This window comes from Oryctolagus cuniculus, chromosome 8 (assembly GCF_051225735.1).
Source record: "Oryctolagus cuniculus isolate XC-2025 breed Fujian yellow rabbit chromosome 8, ASM5122573v1, whole genome shotgun sequence".
NCBI classification, from domain to species: Eukaryota; Metazoa; Chordata; class Mammalia; order Lagomorpha; family Leporidae; genus Oryctolagus; species Oryctolagus cuniculus.
Window position 1 is genome coordinate 60012087 of NC_142874.1, and position 19144 is coordinate 60031230.

Here is a 19144-nt window from a genome sequence, read left to right on the forward strand (position 1 = left end):
TATTCAACTCTTCGATTTAAAGAAAAAGTTAAAAGAACTGCTTATCTTCTGATGATTTCCAGAAATGAGAATTAAACATTGCTCCCCGCATTTATTTAATGTGTAACTGCCATAATCATACAGTTACTAAGATTTACTAAAAGTTACTAGGAATTATTTGGCAGGTTCTTTGATATAACAGAAATATTAATTGTCTCCATCTTTTCTGAACAAAATAGAGTTATTTATTTGCATTCATGGATAGAAGGTATCTTTTACTTTGTGATTTTCCTTTCAATCATTTATATCAGCACCATAATTTAATGATCCCAATTTTGTTTACTTCAACTTGAACTTAGTAATTAATAAGTGAAAATGTTGTTCAGTCAAGAGTTATGCCACAAATATATATAAAATTATGTATTATCTTTAGTATATTTGTTTAACTCTAGGGGTCTTTAAAAATTCATGAAATGTTTATTACGTAAAACTATGAATTAACTTCACATTTTTGCACCAATATAAACTTATCGTTTAATTTCATTTCAAAGACTCATAAAGGAATAATGTCAAGAATATACAAAGAGCTTAAGGATCTCAACAACAATAAAAAAAAATTCAGTTAAAAATGTTCAAAGGACTTGAACAGGCAATTTTCAAAAGAGGAAATCGAAATGGCCAACAGACTCATGAAAAGGTGCTCAGGATCACTAACCATCAGGGAAATGCAAATCAAAATCACAATGAGGTTTCACCTCAGCCCTCTTAGAATGGCTTTCATACAGAAATCAACAAACAACAAATGCTAGCGAAGATATGGGCAAAAAAGTTACTCTAACCCACTGTTAGTGGGAAAGTAAACTGGTACAGGTACTGTGAAAGACAGTATGTAGAAACCTCATAAATCTGAATATTGAACTACCAAATGACCCAACACTCTCACTACTGGGAATTTACTCAAAGAAAATGAAATCAGATATGAAAGTGTGATCTGGACCCATTGTATATTAGAGCTCAATTTATAATAGCAAACATATGGAATCAACCCAGATGCCAGCGTCAACTGAAGACTGAATAAAGAAATTATGGGATATGTACACCATGAAATGCTACATAATGATAAAAAATGAAATCCTGTAATTTGCAAAAAATGGATGCAACTAGACAACATTATACTTAGTGGAAAAAGCCAGTCTCCAAAAGACAAATACCATATGTTCTCTCTGATCTGTGGTAATTAATAGATTACCTAAAAGGTAATCAAGAGAAGTGAAATTGACACTTTGAGATCTGATGACTGACAGCCATTGTCTCAACTGCTGAGAAATAGCTTTTTTTTTCTCTTTTCATACTATTTGCTGAACTCTGTTTTTAGTCTAGGGTTAATCTTATGTATATAAAGCTAATTGAAAATAGATCTTAGTAAAAAATAAAAATGATAATAAGAGAGAGAGGAGGAAGAAGGGTGAGAGTGCCAGTGGAGGGAGGATAGAGTGAGAAGAATCACTATGTTCCTAAAGTTTTATTTCTGAAATGCCTGAAGTTTGTATAGCTTAAATAAACGGTTTCTTGGGGGGATAACACAATACTGGGTTAGAAAAAATAAAACAAAAAAGAAAGAAATGAATATACAAAATTGTTTCTCTAAACCTCTAATAAATCCTTTCCAATTTGGCTGTGTCTTTGCACTACTATCCAAAAAAAGTAACTTTTCAAGAACTGCAATTAGCAGTATTTTGGTGAATCCATTGGCTAGACTTCATCCTTTGTAGCAAATCAGCACCATTTCACATAAATGACACATTTTTCTCATTGATATTCTTTGTATTGTAATTTAGCTTTTAGGATGTCACACTTTCTTGATTTCCTCTCTGTCTCTCTGCTTCTTTACGATTCTTTTTTCTGGTTTCTTCTTTTCCCCTGAAATGTAAACTCTGGGATAACCCAGTCATTAGGCTTTGGGTGTCTCTTCATTTTGCTCAATTCGTTTGTGATCTCAGCCATATGACTGATATTATTTATGCCTGAGCATCTATTAACTGATGAGTATCAAGCATAGATGTCTAACCTTGAAATTCCTCACAGCTCCCCAAACCACAGTCATTAAAGATTTTTTAAACTGCATTTAAAGCTTTGGCAGCCTCTCCTATCCCTGGAACTTTATATCCACACTAACATGGCTTTGTTCTCCTCTATTAAACTCATCACCATTTATTTTGCATATGTTTAATTTTGTATTTCTTCTCAGGTTAACTGCACTGTAATGTAAATGCTATATACCCAGTTCTTGGAGCTGCGTCTCATACATAATAGAAGTTCAAATAATATTTTTTGAATATCAGAAAAGTGGGGGATCAATAAATCATTCAACTGTGAGTTAAAATTCTTTATTTCTTAAAGAGTGTATTATTGATCCATATACTTATAAACCACACAAAGGTTAATTTATACTTAATATATTATTTGTGTAGTTGGTAATTTAATTACTTTCTGGGAGATATTTTGTAAAAAGTGTAATACTGTGCTAGAATATTGAAAGTGTGTTTTCATAATTCTCGTAAAGTGTACTTGATTGTATGTTTGGCTAATCTTCCTTGACTGTCTTAATTTCAGATTGATTAGACTGTGTTTCATTTTATTAAGAATAAATATTTAATTGTTCCCTTTAGATTACTAATTTTGAACAGAACCATGTGGTTTACTTCTGGTTTAAAAAATGGCCTTCATATGTTGCCCATCTGACACACTGACTTCTTCCAAGTCACAAGTTGCTTTCACAAATCACGCATTTAGAATCTTATATTACATTTATAAAGGTAACATTACCTCCCATATGAAGCTCATCATCTTCAGTATAAATGTAAGTAGACACACTCTATTAATCTTTAAATAATTTTCCCATTTATCATACAGCTAAAGGTCATAAAGATAGCTTTCAAATTATTTTGGTGTGTTTGATTTCACCCGTCAATGATAACTTTTATTTTCTTGTCCTTGGTCACGAGGGCATCCCCTCCCTATATTGTGTTATAGTTCTAAGATCTTTGTCTCTGTATGTGTGTGTAAGCAACACAAAAATATATGGAGGGTTCCTAAACTCATCCAGTTCATTGACTTACAATCAGTAAACACAGATTGGAATCTTTTGTGGAGGCTATCAGTATCCTGTCCATATCCTCTTAATTATGCCTTGACGTATAACAGTCAGGCTTCCAAATGCCAAGAGCAGTTCTTTGCTTGTGAGCTTTCTACAGCCAGGAGTCCTGTTTTATATTCCCACATGGCAGTCGGAAAGTGCCAGGAAATTAACAACATCAGTTTCAGCCCTAAATGCTGAGTGATGGGAACTGTTTTATAAACCTTCAGCTTCATTGTACCTTGGGGGAAGGCAGGGTAGAAAATTAAGAGGTATATATTATGTAGTGATCTTAGGCTTATCAGAAAGATTCAAGCTCCATATATACACCAAAGTAATTAAATTGATAATGACATTGATTTTACGCCTTTTCAGTTTCACATCCACACTCAATGTACTGTCTGGGATTGTCACCTTAATAAATTCCCTTTTGCTACGGTAACAAACTATCACAAATTTAGTAGCTTGAAAAATACAAAATTTCTATCCTGTAGTCTAAGAAGTCAAAAACCCAAAGATGGTTTCATTGAACCAAATCCAAGGAGTGGGCAGGATTTGTTTTTGCAGATGCTATAGAAGAGGCCCTTCTGCCACATCTTTGAAGGACTCTTGTGATTATATAAGGCCCATTCAGGTAATCCAGGATAATCTTCCCATTCCATTTTATTTAATTTAATCAATCCTGTGGGCTCTCTTTTACTATTAAGATAAGACATTCACAGATTCCAGGAATAAGTAATGGACATTTTTGAGTATTCATTATTTACCACACAATATGTCCCATATAAATTAAATGCACTTGAGTCTTTTCCAGTTTTGTTAATTTTTCTTTGTCTAGAGTGACTTATGACATACTACTTAGAGATTTATATTATTTTAAAATTGAGGAACATAAATTAGTTCTTTTTTCACTACATTTTATGCTATGATTTTTTTATTTTGTATAAAATTTAAAAATAATTTTGAGAATGAAAGTGCAAAAACAAGACTTTATTTGTACAGTCCTAACATTTAGAGAATGTTAGGGAGAAACAGCAGTGTTAATATTTGGTATATCAAAACAGCAGAGATTATTTTACCTCATTAAACTCTACTGGTTTTCAGAATCTGAAGCTAAAATTTTAGGAAAAATTTTTATCAATTATAGGAAAATTTTAAAAAGAAAATAATAACAATGATTTCAAAAGGACAAATGAATAGAATAATAGCAGCCAGTATGTATAGAGATGTTACTATATACACCACAGGTGATGGTTCCTTGTAGCATTATATCATTCAATATTCTAAATAATGTTTGAGTGAGGAATTAGATTATTTTAATTTCCCAAATGAAGAAATTGACATTAAGAAACTTTTCTATTGTCATATGGTTTGAACAAAGAAAATGTGTCACATCAATAAAATGTAGCTTGAGAGTACTAGTAGAGTTCATATGCTGAGGAAAATGTATTCCATTAGAGGCATCATTAACACCTAAGTATGAGAGAAGAGAACGAGAAAATCTGTTACAACCAAGGAACCGCAAAAGTTGTCTAAGATCAAACATGTAGGAAGAGGTGTAGATGATGCAGAATGAGAGCAAATTCCTATCTAGTCATTAAAGTACTTTCATCAAAGAATACAATGATAAGAATTGGATGATTTTGATATCATTTTTTGCAGAATAAAAATGACTTTTGATGATATGAACCTAAAAATATGCAGTCAAGAGATAATAGTCAGAGAAACAAAGTGCTGTTTTTGTGAGGTGGCTCCAGATTCTTGTCTTCATTTGAGTTGGAATTCAAGGAGAGGATATAGATATAAATAAACAGAAAGACAATATTTATTCAAAGTAAAAGTACACAATCAGGAATGGGTGCAGGCAGCTTGAGAGACAACAAGTTGCCTTTAGCAAGTTCAACGTCTCCTTTTATACAACCTGGAAGCAAAGGTGACAGTGTATGGGTAGAGGCTTAATTGAATACTCAAAAAGGGAAGAACTTGAGTACTGCCCAGTTTTCTTGCCCACTTTGGAATCTCAGAAGTGTCATGGCACTGGGTTTATGATAGGAGTGGGGGTGTTGAATATGGTAATTTTATGATAATGACATTATAATATCCTAGAGGACATTGAAGAGACACAATCTGCAGGCATATTGGCTTTTTCTAGCTCTCACTGGTTCTACCTTGCAAAATTGCAGAACTTGTGATTGTCCACTAGGAGGACTGGAAAAGGGTTTGGGCAATGCATGGAAAGAGAGATTTGGACAAAGCGCAGAAAGAGAGCGTGGAATGGAAATAGGGGTTTGGATTAGTGAATGGAAAGTGAATTTGTTGTTGCAGGGAAAGGGTATGGTTTGAGCATGACAGCCCAAGCTGTTGTATAGTATGGCAGGGACTAATATCCCTAGCTATAATAGTAAGGAAAAAATAGAATGGTATCATAAGATTTTTAACGATGGAAAATTGACAGTTCTCAACGATTACATATTACAGTAAATGAGTCTGATATGGTACAATTTGAAAGGAAATGTGGAAGAATGAATAGAGTTCCAGAAAGGTGAAATATTTTTTTCTGACAGGGAGAGTTTAGACAGTGAAAGAGAGAGACAGAGAGAAAGATCTTCCTTCCATTGGTTCACCACCCAAATGGCCACTACGGCCAGCATGGTACCAATCCGAAGCCAGGAACCAGCTACTTCCTCCAGGTCTTCCATGCGGGTGCAGGGACACAAGCACTTGGGCTATCCTCCTCTGCCTTGCCAGACCACAGCAGAGAGCTGGACTGGAAGAGGAGCAACCAGGACAGAATCCAGGGTGCTGGTGCCATAGGCAGAGGATTAGCCAAGTGAGCCGCAGCGCCGGCCAGGAAAGGTGAAATATTAATGTAACATATTTTTAGATTCCCTAGTGAATGCATATGAAAGGTGTGGACCCAAAATTCATAAGCAAGGTCTGGGCTAGTGATGGAAATTCATAGTAACTGTTGAAAAGGGAGGATTTGATGATATGCCCAGGGAGAGAAAGAAAAATGACAATGTAACGAAGTCTGACAGATCTGTGTCTACTAATAATGAAGCTTACACAGCCTGAACAGGAACAGAGAGAAGTAGAAGGAAACTTAAGAGAATTCATATATAGGTGGTCATGGAAATAAATGGTTCAAGTCAGTATCAGAAAATGAACCGGAGAATTGTTATTGAGACTTCAGTTAAGATGTATGTGGCCCACATCAGAGTGCTTAGATTCAAGTCAAGATTCGGCCTCCTGACTCAGATTTCTGCCAATGTAGGCTCTGAGAGGCCATGGTTATAGCTTAGGTAATTGGATTCTTGCTGCCCACATGGAAACCTGGACTGTAGTCCTCGTTTTCAGGTTTGGCCCTTGCCATACTGGACATCTGCAGTATAAACCAGATGATTGGAGCTCCCTGACACTCTCTTTCTGTCTCTTTGCCTCTAAGATATATTAAAAATATTAATAAATGCATTGGAATAATGGAAGTGGAGGTTTGAGTGGGATGTAGAAATGCAGTCGATAGTTCTTGTCAATTTTCTTAAGAATTATAACTTCAAAGTACAAGAGAAAGTTAATGCTGCAGGAAAAGTTACTTAAGATAAAAGGGGGGTTATAAAAATATTCTGGATGTTTAAGCTCCAAATGGAAATGGAAATAGGCACAGAGGGAGAAGTAGAAGACAAACAATGAGATTCAAAATGTTTACAACACACCCGTGAGCAAAGGTGAAGCATCAGTGTTCTTAACTGTGGTTATCATGGAATTGAGTATTTATGGTGAGTTCTATTTTAGGCATTTCGATATATATATATATATATATATATATATATAAAACAAAAAGGAGTTTTTTATGTAAATTTTAAATAAATAAGTAAATCAACAATAAGACAATGAACAAGTAAAATAACAGCATTATAAGTGGTTAGTTCCATGGGTAATAGAACATATTAGAAAAATCAGGAGGACTGTAAATGGGTTTTCAATTTAAAATTGGGTGACATGTAGTCTTCAATGAATAATATGTAAAGAAGGCAGGATATTTAGTCATTTCAATAAGGGAGGGGAGGAAAGCATACTTCAAATAGGACATGGTGTGGCAGAGGCCCTCAGGGAGAGCCCAGTGCAGCTGAAAGCAGAAAACAAAGAAGGGACAGTGGGAGATAAATTGGGGCAATAAAGAGAGGTCAACGCTGGGTAAGACTCTGAGGGCTACTGAAAGACTTCAGCTTTTCTTCTGATTAAAATGAAGATCAATATTATCTGACTTATATTTTTAATGGTGTCATTCTGGCTGTTGTGTAGAGAGAACACTTGGGTTGTAGGTGGATAGAGGAAGGCCAGATATGAGGTTAAATTGTAATCCAACACAAGTGTTTTCCATGGTGTAATGGTGAGCACTCTGGACTCTGAATCCAGCGATCCAAGTTCAAATTTCAGTTGGGACTGTTCTGTTTGGCAGGTGTTAAAGTGCACTGGGTAGAGCCAGTACCGCGGCTCACTAGGCTAATCCTCCCCTGCAGCGCCGGCACCCCGGGTTCTAGTCCCTGTTGGGGCTCTGGTTCTGTCCCGGTTGCTCCTCTACCAGTCCAGCTCTCTGCTGTGACCCGGGAAGGCAGTGGAGGATGGCCCAAGTGCTTGGGCCCTGCACCTGCATGGGAGACCAAGAAGAAGCAACTGGCTCCTGGCTTTGGATTGGCACGGTGCACCAGCTGTAGCGACCATTTGGGGAGGAGGGTGAACCAACGGAAGGAAGATCTTTCTCTCTGTCTCTCTCTCACTGTCTAACTCTGCCTGTCAAAAAAAAAGTGTAATGGTTAAAGCTGCCACCTGCAATACTGGCATCCATTTGGGTAACACTTCATGGCCCGACTGCTTCACTTCTGATTCAGCTCTCTGCTAACAGCCCAGGAAAAGCAGTGGAAGGTGGCCCAAGTTCTTGGGCCCTGTTACTCACGTGAGAAAACTAAAGAAGCTCCTGGATCCTCACTTTGGCTTAGCATAGTCCTGTCCATTGCAGGGAACCAGAGGATGAAAGATCTCTGTCTCTCCCTCTCTGTCTATAATCATGACTTTCAAATAAATAAATAAATCTATAAAAATTTGTAATTCAAATGATAGGTGATGGCATTCTGGACCAGAGTGGTGTAGAAATGCAGGTGATAAGAAGTAGTTGTGTTCTGCATGCTTCTTGAAAGAAGGTTATAGAAAAGAAGAAAAGGAAAAAGGAATGTAATCTAAGAGCAAATAATTACCAAGCATGGATGGATGAATAGATTAAGTAGATTTGAATATTGGGCATGTAGCAATGAAGATTCATTTGTGGCTCATAACAGAAAGGTATGGTAAGAGCAGTTAAATATAGTTTCATATTTCTCTTCAGCCAGCTGCAACTGTAGGGGAGAAACTTAGAGTAAACTATGAGTCGGATTTAACCATTTTATGGTTTCACGGGTTAAAGATTCTCTATCAGGTGATTAAAAGAACCAATGTGTACATGAAGATTCCATGTCATAGTTGGTCATGGAAGAGCACACCAATGCTTCAGAGATAGCAAAGCGTTAATGAGTTCAATGTATTGGAGGCCCCAGGTAGTGAAAGGATAATTACAGTGGGATAGTAGAGGGAGCTATGAAAATATAGCACACTGTGAATAGAGTGTGGATAAACAGTTTCATGAGGTTAACTCAGGAGTATTTGGAGCAGAGAATGGAGACTTTAGATGTGAAGAAGAACACTGCACCAATAAGAAGAGGTGAGGAAAATAGAATCATGGACTATGTCAGCATATTTATAGGCTGTTGTTTTCAAGCGGAGAATGAGATAACCGATTTTGTTGAGAGTGATCCACATAAAACATTTGTTATTAAAGTAGAGAAACAACATAAAAGGTTTATGATCCAGTGCCAGGTGTCTAGTTGAGATCAGTGGTCATGACTTTAAGGCTCATCAATTTGTTTAAATTTGCAACTCCTTTTTGCACTCATGTCTGAGTGCTAACATGGAAAAAGTAGACAGATATTTAGATGTTTCAATCAATTTGAGTTTGTTAAGTGTTGGTGATGAGAGATGAGCTCATATAGGTTTTGGATGGCCTGAGTACCCAAACAGCAAGGCTATATCCCTAAGGTGAAGATATAAGTATCTATATGTATATCTTTGGGTGGTGGCAGTATCCAATTAAGACAGCTTTGATAGATGTAGAATATGAAAGAATTAGCTTCCACCCCAGAGAAAGCTTTATAAGAGGGGCTACAGATCAGTTAAGGAAAAAAAAAATGGATGGAGGAAAATTTACTCTAATATAAATATGCTGAGAATCTAATGTAGTTCACTGTTAGTGGAGGAAGGATTGCAGGGTGTGGATGTTTTATGCTTCATGTCTGTGCCCTCCCCAAATTAATATGGTGAAGCTCTAAACTCCAATGTGATGCTATTCGAAGCAGTGACATTTGGGAAATAAGTAGGTCATGAAGGCAGAGCCACCACAGATAGGATTAGTATCCTTATGAAAGGCCAGAGATAGATTGCTCACTCTCTGCCATGACGAAACAAAAAGAAGTGCTGGAAGAGGCCCCTCACAGGAACCCAATCATATGAATACAGACTTCCAGGGTCCGGAACAGTTGAGACATAATGTTAGTTGTTAATTGTTCCAACTATAAATACAGGTTGTTTGTTAGTGCAGTCTTAACTGAGACAGTGATAAACATACTGAGAGGCTGAGTTAAAGAATACCACAATCAGTGAAATAGCTCGAGCCAGAAAGAAGTCCTAGACACCTTAATAAGTGGAGATACTTGTACAGTTTTTTCATTTCTTCACTGTTCAGATGTGAAGAATACAAGATCCGTGGCTCAGCATCTAGCAGTGAAGTGTATGCCGAACAAATAAAATGCCTATGAGATTTACTGTTTTGATCATGTGCGTGTGTATGTTTGTGGCATTCAGGTGGCAGGATGGAACATTCTTTCATATATTACTTGGAAAACAAGCAAAAAAAATTAAAATTTGTTTTCGGTGAATAAGAACAGGGAAAAAAGACAGTAAATACACACATTCCATTCGGGTAGTTTCAATTATTCTTATAAGTTGTTGTTTATGTTTTCATTTACCTAACAAATATTTATTGATTACTTTATTATATTCCTTAAATGGAACTATATGTTGAGGAAAATGCTACCTTAAGTTAAAACATATGATGATGTTATTTTTAGAAATTAAAAAATGGTTGAAAATCAGCATTCATACATTCAACATTGTAGTACATATAATCCTGTCTACTCAGTATCTCTGAATTGGGTGAAAAACTCTGAAAACAGAAATATAAAATATAGTATGATAAATTATTCTTATTAAATATTTCCAGAATTTGATTCCCAAGGAAAATATATTGTGATTTGTACAATACATTGACTTCATGGGACTAAGATAACAGATATAGATCATGCATGTATCAAAAACACATCTCTGGCCGTCACTGCGGCTCAATAGGCTAATCCTCCGCCTGCACACCAGGTTCTAGTCCCGGTCAGGGTGCCAGATTCTGTCCTGGTTGCTTCTCTTCCAGGCCAGCTCTCTGCTGTGGCCCAGGAGTACAGTGGAGGATGGCCCAAGTGCTTGGGCCCTGCACCCACATGGGAGACCAGGAGAAGCACCTGGCTCCTGGCTTCAGATCAGCACGGTGCGCCGGCCGCAGCGGCCACTGTGGGGTGAACCAATGGCAAAGGAAGACCTTTCTCTCTCTTTCTCTCTGTCTCTCTCTCTCACTGTCCACTCTGCCTGTCAAAAAAAAAAAAAACCCAACAACAACAACAACAACAAAATCTCATATACTTACTGAGGTTCATAGTGCATAATAGACAACAACAGAAACCTGAGATTCTGTATAAAAATTGTACTGAACTAGTACTTATTAGAAGTTTGAAATTGCTAGGAGACCATGCTCTATAGATAAAGCAAAACAATTTTCATAAATTATGTAATTCTAATTAAAAGATATATGGAATGATATATTTTACAGAGAATGGCTCTGTAGTTGGCCACTGAGTATTTAGGAGTCAAAACATAGGAGTATAGGATTATTCCTGTCTGCCATATGTGTAAATTCTTCTTTTTCTTCTCTTTTTATGTCTCCCTGTGACTTTTTTATCCTTCTCCATCATTGCCACTATTTCTTCTTCTCTTTAACAGACAAACAATATGGAATTGCATCTGTTCAAAAGGGAAAAATGTAATTGAAATGTGCAAAACAAGCATAAAACAATTGCTGTTCCACTTTATATTCTAATCCTAGAAGTATAAAATAGGGTGACAGGAAGACCCAGCTAAATGATAGTCAGCAGTTGGAAAGAAAAAAATTAAAGCAAAATATATCAGGAAAATTATTTTTCTTGTGTCATTTGGTATCCTCACATATATTTCTTTATGATTTGTAACTATTTCAGGAATAAAATTTTCCCCATTGATAGCATTTTAATGTATATTCCAGAAACTCTCTTTACTCTTTAGAGGGAATATCTCCTAGATTCCATTTATACATTTTTCTCTTCTTTGATAAAGGGAGGAATTTTACAGATGATTAAAGAAACTTTTCATATTATGAAACTCTAATTTAGAATGTCTTCCCTCTTTAAAATAATCACCTCACTGGAGGAAAAATTCCATAAACACTAGAAGGTAGGTAGGCAGGAATAATTGATGCATAAATACTCAAAACAAAATTGTTTACAATGAAAGTTTTACTAAAATAGGAATAGGTATGTTCTCGAAACCAAAAAAACTTCCAGCTACTGAAAGTGAAATTATGGGAATAGAGGTTTTTTCTTTTAAAACATTATTAGTTCTATTTGAATTTCCTGTAAAAATATTGATGACATTAGCCATGAGAAATAGTGAATATTCCAGTTTATAAATATTGATTTTTCAACCTTGTCTCTCCATGAATTATGCATATGCTAGCTTAATTTCTATATGGATATTCAGATATTATAGTGGAATATGATTAGTATTCAAGGGTGGGTAAATCATTATTGCAAAATTAAATTCTATCATTAATGAGATTTTTATACTGAGCACCTTACTACACTGGATTTCACAGTGTCTTGATATCTGAAAACATCACAACATAAAATTCATTGAGCATACTCCTAGATTCATAGAGTTCAAATTATCAAAATTAATTCACAAATGTTTCTTTATTCAAAGTATTTATTTGTAAGAAAATGAATCATCACAATTAGGAAGTGCTGTGAGCTCAAAGACCCTTACAAGGTTGTGTGACTTAAACATGTAATTAATTTATGTGTGCAACAAGTACTTAGGACTCCTTTATGCATGAAGAAAATACTCATTAAAAATACCCTGATACTGCAGAAATTATTGTTCGATTGAGGATAAAAGAAATAAGCCTTGAAAATTCAAGGTCAGGGTAAAGTTACAGGAAGGTGTTGCTGAAGTTAATTTGAGCAAAATCATGAAAAAATTTATGGAGATGCTTTTTTTCTAGAAAAAAGATTTGAAGAAAATGCATATAACATTCTATGCATGAGCAAAACGCAATCTAGCAAGAAGAAATCAGAGAAGAAACAAGAAATTCTCATAATCCTCACAAAGCTAATGAAAATAAAAGTACTTTAAACAAAACAGTATTTTAAGAGTAACATTGTAAATTAAATTAATGTTTCCTGTACTGATGACAAAATGTCACTGATTACGTAGAATGGAATGTTCTCTTAAAAATGGAATGTTTCAATGATTCTATCAGTATCTGAAGATACTCATGATATAAAAAGGCAAATGAAGGACATGAAGTTTTATACAGGTGCATGCACATAGGTTACAATTCTCTGTAGGTGGCATTTGTCTATTTTTTTAAAAGATTTATATATTAATTTGAAAGTCAAAGATAACACAGAGAGAGGAGAGGCAGAAAGAGAGAGAGAGAGAGAGAGGTGTTCCATCCGATGGTTCACTCCCTAGTTGGCCGCAACAGCTGGAGCTGTGCCGACCTGAAGCTGGGAGCCAGGAGCCAGGAGCTTCTTTCAGGTCTCCCACATGGTGCAGGGGCCCAAGGGCTTGGGCCATCTTCTACTGCTTTCCCAGGCCACAGCAGAGAGCTGGATTGGAAGTGGAGCAGCAGGGACTCAAAATGGCACCCAAATGGCATGCTGGTGCTTCAGGCCAGGGTTTTAACCCACTGCACCACAGCGTCAGCCCCATTTGTCTATGTTTCATCCACATCTTTCTTTATATATTCATCTCTATGTACAAAGGTAAAATCAATGATATTTATACCAAAGTGTTTGTAATTTTATATAGACAGTGGGTTAATTAATAATATTATGACAAAATGTTCTGATGAATATGTGTTAATTTTGGAATCAGAATAGAAAAAGTTGGGCAGGCATTCTGATGGAGCAGGTTAACCTGCCATTTGGGACACTTGCATCCCATATCAGAGTGCCTGGTACCAAATTCCATCTTCAATTTCAAGCTAGATTCCTGCTAATATGCAAAATGGAAGGCAGCAGGTGATGGCTCAAGTACTTGGGTTTCTGCCACCCACATTATAGACCTAGATGGAGTAGTCCCTGGCTCCTAGATTCAGCTTAGTCCAGGCCCTCCTGGCTGCCAGGCTGTTGCAGGCATTTGGGGGGTGAAACAATGGACGGAAGATTTTTTTTCTCTCACTCTTACTTCATTCTCTCTTTCTCTCATTCTGTATTTCAAATAAAGATATTAAATAAATAAATAAATAAAATGAATCACATTGTTCTAAAGAATTAACAGAGGAGGCCGGTGCCGCGGCTCACTAGGCTAATCCTCCGCCTAGCGGCGCCGGCACACCGGGTTCTAGTCCCGGTCGGGGCGCCGGATTCTGTCCCGGTTGCCCCTCTTCCAGGCCAGCCCTCTGCTGTGGCCAGGGAGTGCAGTGGAGGATGGCCCAGGTGCTTGGGCCCTGCATCCCATGGGAGACCAGGAAAAGCACCTGGCTCCTGGCTCCTGCCATCGGATCAGCGTGGTGCGCCGGCCGCAGCGCGCCAACCGCGGCGGCCATTGGAGGGTGAACCAATGGCAAAGGAAGACCTTTCTCTCTGTCTCTCTCTCTCACTGTCCACTCTGCCTGTCCAAAAAAAAAAAAAAAAATTAACAGAGGAGATCAATTATTTATGAATATTGACTTGATCTTCCATTTGTCTTTTAATAATAACAGGAAATGTAAATGTAGTTACCATAACATATGAGTAAATATGCTACTTTAAAAAGCCTAATGCTCTTCTCTGCGTCTGGGTTTGTATCATCTAAAGTTTTCTCTCAAATCCTCTATATTGCTTTTGCAGACACATATTTTTGGTCTTTGAAAGGTACACTCATTTCTTTTGTTATGCAATTTGACTAAAACTATAATGTTAGATAGTTTTTAGAATCCCGTTATATGGTAGATGACAGTTATGTTGTTTTGAAAATGAAGATTCTTGTCTGGTACCAGATTTCAGTGGAAATGCTTCCAACTTTTCCCCATTCAATAGGATGCTGGCTGTGGGTTTTTCATAAATTGCTTTGATTGTATTGAGGAATGTTCCCTCTATACTCAGTTTGCCTAGGCTTTTCATGAAAGGGTGTTGTATTTTATCAAATGCTTTCTCTGCATCTATTGAAATAATCATATGGTTTTTCTTCTGCAGTATGTTAATGTGGTGTATCACATTGATTGATTTGCGAACATTGAACCATCCCTGCATACCAGGGATAAATCCCACTTGCTCTGGGAAGATGATCTTTCTGATGTGTTCTTGAATTCCATTGGCAAGTATTTTATTGAGGATTTTTGCATCAATGTTCATCAGGGATATTGGTCTGTAATTTTCTTTCAGAGCCGCATCTTTCTCTGGCTTAGGAATTAAGGTGATGCTGGCTTCATATAAAGAATTAAGGAGGATTCCCTCGTTTTCGATTGTTCTGAATAGTTTGAGAAGAAATGGAGTTAGTTCTTCTTTAAATGTCTGGTACAATTCAGCAGTGAATCCATCTGGTCCTGGGCTTTTCTTTATTGAGAGGGCCTTCATTACTGTTTCAATTTCTGACTCAGTTATGGGTCTGTTTAGGTTTTCTCTGTCTTCCTGGTTCAATTTAGGTAGGTTGTATGTGTCCAGGAATCTCTCCATTTCTAATAGATTTCGTGTTTGCTGGCATACAATCCTTGTAGTAATTTAAGATGATTTTTTTATTTCTGTAGTGTCTGTTGTTATGTTTCCTTTTTCATCTCTGATTTTATTGATTTGAGTTTTTTGTCTTCTTTTTTTAGTTAGTTGGGCAAATGGGGTGTCAATTTTGTTTATGTTTTCAAAAAGCCAGCTCCTCGCCTGGCTGATTTTTTGTGATTTTTTTTTTTTTTGATTCAATCCTATTGACTTCTTCTCTGATTTTAATTATTATTCTTCTCCTACTAGATTTGGGTCTGGTTTGCTGCAGTTTTTCTAGATCCTTGAGATGCATTGAAAGCTCGTTTATTTGGTGCCTTTCCAATTTCTTGATGGAGGCACCTATTACTGTAAATTTTCCTCTTAACACTGCTTTTGCTGGATCCCATGCATTTTGATATGTTGTACTGTTGTCCTCATTTACTTCCAGAAAGTTTTTGATTTCTCTTTTGATTTCTTCTATGACCCAGTGTTCATTCAGCAGTATGTTGTTCAATCTCCATGTGTTTGCATATGTTCTAGTGATTCCTGAATTGCTAATTTCCAACTTCATTCTACTATGGCCTTAGAAGCTCCATTGTATGATTCTAATCCTTTTGAATTTGTTGAGACTTGCTTTATGGCCTAGTATGTGGTCAATCCAAGAGAAGGTTCCATGTACTGCTGAGAAGAATGTAAATTCTTTATGTGTAGGATGAAAAGTTCTGTATATATCTTTTAGATCCATTTAGGCAATAGTGTCATTTAAATCTACTGTTTCCTTGTTTATCTTCTGTCCTGTTGATCTATCTTTTTCTGAGAGTGGAGTATTGAAGTCCCCCAGTGCTATTGTATTAGAATCTAAGTCTCCCTTTAAGTCTCTTAACATATCTTTTAAATAAACCGGTGCCCTGTAATTAGGTGCATATACATTGATAATCGTTATATCTTCCTGTTGAATCGATCCCTTAATCTTTATATATAGTGCCCTTATTTGTCTCTCTCAACAGTTTTTGTGTTAAAGTTTATTTTGTCTGATATTAAGATGGCTATGCCTGCTCTTTTTTTATTTTTTGACAGGCAGAGTGGACAGTGAGAGAGAGAGACAGAGAGAAAGTTCTTCCTTTGCCGTTGCTGCACCCTCCAATGTCCACCGCGGCCGGCGCACTGCGGCTGGCACACCACTCTGATCCGATGGCAGGAGCCAAGTACTTATCCTGGTCTCCCATGGGGTGCAGGGCCCAAGTACTTGGGCCATCTTCCACTGCCCTCCCTGGCCACAGCAGAGAGCTGGCCTGGAAGAGGGGCAACCAGGAGAGATCCCAGCACCCCTACTGGGACTAGAACCTGGTGTGCCGGCGCCACAAGGCGGAGGATTAGCCTAGTGAGCCGCGGCGCCGGCCTATGCCTGCTCTTTTTTCACTTCTGTTCGCATGGTATATCTTTTTCCAGCCTTTCACTTTTAGTCTGCATGCATCTTTGTTGGAAAGATGTGTTTCTTGTAAGCAGCAAATAGATAGGTTTTGTACCTTAACCCGTTCAGCCAATCTGTGCCTTTTAACTGGAGAGTTGAGGCCATTAATGTTCAATGTGACTATTGATAAGTAGTAACTTTGCCCTACCATTTTCCCAAAGATATTTTCTAACATATGCTTTGTACTTCCTGTGATCTTTTACTGTGAGGTTTACTTCCTTTACCTTCTTTCATATTGATGATCGTGTTTCTGTGTTTCTGTGTGTAACACATCTTTAAGCATCTTTTGCTGGCTGGACGAGTGGCAACAAATTCTTTCAATTTCTATTTGCCATGAAAGGTCTTTATTTCACCTTCATTCACAAAGGAAAGCTTTTCAGGATATAATATTCTGGGCTAGCAGTTTTTCTCTCTTAGCACCATGGCTCTTTCTCGCCATTCCCTCCTAGCCTATAAGGTTTCTGCTGAGAAGTCTGCTGTGAGCCTAATTGGAGTTCCTCGGAGAGTAATCTGATGTTTCTCTCTTGTACATTTTAGGATCTTTTCTTTATGTTTCACTGTGGTGAGTTTGACTACAAGGTGTCGTGGTGAGGATCTCTTTTGGTCATGTTTACTATGGGTTCTATGAGCTTCCTGTACTAGGATGTCTCTGTCCTTCTCCAAACCTGGAAAGTTCTCTGCAAGTATCTCACTAAAAAGGCCTTCTAATCCTTTCTCTCTCTCCATGCCTTCATGAACTCCTAGAACTTGAATGTTGTTTTTTTTAATAGTATCCTGTAGATTTCCAACAATATTTTTTTTAGATTTATAATTTCCTCTTCTTTTCTTTGGTTTGATTGTATAATTTCCTGTTCTCTGTCTTCTAAGTCCAATATTCTCTCTTCTGTCCCACTGACTCTGTTTTTAAGGCTCTCTAATGTGTTTGTCCTTTGATCTATTGAGTTCTTCATTTCATTTTGATTTTTCTTCACTATCACACTTTCCTGTTCTACTAGTTTCTGCGTTTCATTTTGATTCCTCCTTAAGATTTCATTTTCATGAGAGATATTTTCTATCCTGTCGAGTAAGGATTTCTGTAGTTCAAGAATTTGGTTTTGAAAACTTCTAAATGTGCTTATCATAATTTTTTTTTGAAATCCGTATCTTGCATTTCTTCTATCTCATCATCTTCATAATCTTGGCTTGGAGTGCCTTGTTAATTTGGGGGCATCATAATGCCTTCCTTGTTCTTGTTCCCTCGATTTCTGTGTTTCTTGCTTGTCATTGTGGAGATATTCTTCTTCCCTCACTGTGGTATTTTTTCTTGTTATACTATGACTGTATTAAGTGGACTGTCTGCTTTTGGAGGAGCCATAGATGCTTGAGATGGGTGTTGCCAGAGAGCTCTGCTTGGTTCTTCAGGGTTAAGGGTGAGCCAAAGGTGGCACACTCAGGTTAGGCATGGTAAATCTCTCTCTCTCTCTCTCTCTTTATTTATTTATTTATTTATTAGATTCAGGAGGGAAGTAATACCACACAGCTGAGTGGAATTGAATGTAGTCAGCTTCTGATGTCTGGCTTCTGTTGGTATATCCTTCATCTGCTTTTTCCCAAGGACCACAGAGAGAATCTATTCTGTCCTCAGTGTTGGCTAAAATTCTCCTGCAGTCTCCCACCAGGTTGCCAAGGTTACCGAATTGTAGCATGTCTGGAGAGTACTCATGTGAACTCCAAGAGTTCTCTAGCCCCCAATCTCTTTTTTCACCACCTCAGTTCATTAGCTTCACACTTTCACTAAGTCCACTGAGATCTGGTACCAGATAGGGATGCCCACTCTCACCACTGCTATTCAATATAGTTCTGGAAGTTTAGCCAGAGCTATTAGGCAAGAAAAAGAAATTAAAGGAATACAAATTGGGAAGGAAGAACTCAAATTATCCCTCTTTGCAGATGATATGATTCTTTTTTTTTTTTTTTTTTTGACAGGCAGAGTGGACAGAGAGAGAGAGACAGAGAGAAAGGTCTTCCTTTGCCGTTGGTTCACCCTCCAATGGCCGCCGCTGCAGCCGGCGCACCGCGCTGATCCGATGGCAGGAGCCAGGATCCAGGTGCTTTTCCTGGTCTCCCATGGGATGCAGGGCCCAAGCACCTGGGCCATCCTCCACTGCACTCCCTGGCCATAGCAGAGAGCTGGCCTGGAAGAGGGGCAACCGGGACAGAATCCGGCGCCCCGACCGGGACTAGAACCCGGTGTGCCGGCGCCGCAAGGTGGAGGATTAGCCTATTGAGCCACGGCGCTGGCCGATATGATTCTTTACTTAGGGGATCCAAAGAACTCTACTAAGAGACTATTGGAACTCATAGAAGAGTTTGGCAAAGTAGCAGGATATAAAATCA